Source organism: Crocuta crocuta, unplaced genomic scaffold (assembly GCF_008692635.1).
Source record: "Crocuta crocuta isolate KB4526 unplaced genomic scaffold, BGI_CrCroc_1.0 scaffold737, whole genome shotgun sequence".
Lineage (NCBI taxonomy): Eukaryota > Metazoa > Chordata > Mammalia > Carnivora > Hyaenidae > Crocuta > Crocuta crocuta.
In genome coordinates, this window is record NW_027527804.1 from 358655 (window position 1) to 360148 (window position 1494).

Sequence of the window (1494 nt, forward strand, 5' to 3'; positions counted from 1 at the left end):
ACTGGATGCTATGTCCCCACTAGCCCTATTCCAACCACTTCTTACCCTCCTCATGTCCGAGCTGAGGTTTACAGATAATAACAAGATCTCACATTTGTATGTCTTGCATTTGATTTTTCCAAACGCTTTCACAGCCTTTATTCCACGATGCTGTGAGGATAGCGGGATGGTGATGATCATTCCTATTTGAAAAAAAGAGGGAAAACTGAGGCCCTGAGAGGTAAAGTGGCCTGCAGTATCTATCATCCTATAAATCTTCCAATAGATCACAAGGAATCAAGCAGCCTGATTACCCCACTCCACATGTGTTCAAGATGCACAGAGCTTTCAGACAAAGTAAGAAGGAAGGAAACACATGATCCATAAAGGTAAAAAAAAAAATCTCTCTATAGCTTTGAAGTGGGGTAAGTTATTTTATCTATAATGTTCTGGTTGGAGAATGACATTGAAGGTATTTCAAGGTCTCAGGACANTGGCAGCCCAAATCTTTTTTTTTTTATTTTTTTAATGTTTGTTTATTTCTGAGAGAGAGAGAGAGAGCATGAGCAGGGGAGGGTCAGAGAGAGAGGGAGACACAGAATCAGAAGCAGGATCCAGGCTCCGAGCTAGCTGTCAGCACAGAGCCCGACACGGGGCTCGAGCCCACGAACTGTGAGATCATGACCTGGACTGAAGTCGGACGCTCAACTGCCTGAGCCACCCAGGCGCCCCGTTGTGGCAGCCCAATTCTATACTTGCTGGGAGAAACTGTTTCGTCAAGAGAAGGGTTTTTGTTTTTGTGTTTATTTTTAAATTTCTTTTTATTTATTTTGTGAGAGACAAAGACAGCACAAGCAGAGGAGGGGCAGAGAGATAGAGAATCCCAAGCCGGCTCCAAGCTGTCAGAGCAGAGCAAGGTGCAGTGCTCAAACTCACGAAAGCGTGAGATTGTGACCTGAGCCAAAACCAAGAGTCAGATGCTCAACCGACTAGGCCACCCAGGTGCCCTAAGGGAAGGTTTTATATCCTATGGGTCCCTGAGGAGAAGAGACAGAGAGCAAATGGTGGATGAGAGACTAGAAGAAAGGTAGAGGAAAAAGACAGAGTGGGATTTGCTCTCCACCCAGGCCCCAGGACTGGGCATGCGGAAACAGTTCCTGGCATCTATTCACATGGAGGATAGAGGGTTGAAGAGATCTGTGGACTGAACAGTGCCTCAAGGGGCACAGCTAGAGATGTAAAAATGGCAGTTGAAGGTTGTGTCTGGATAGAGGACTTGGTGGCTTTTGTATTTCAAGACTGAGCTGGGGCGATGAAGGGCGGGCGACAGAGAGGTTGCCGCAGGGAGCAACTGAAGCTGCTCTTCTCCCATGGACCTCACTGGGATACAAGATAAAAGCAATGTTTTGGAGTCCGAATGACAAAATGGCAGAGTGTGGCACAGAATGGAGAGGGGAATTACCACCACTACCATCACCACTGCCACTACCCCCCACCCCCTATCCCCCACCCCTC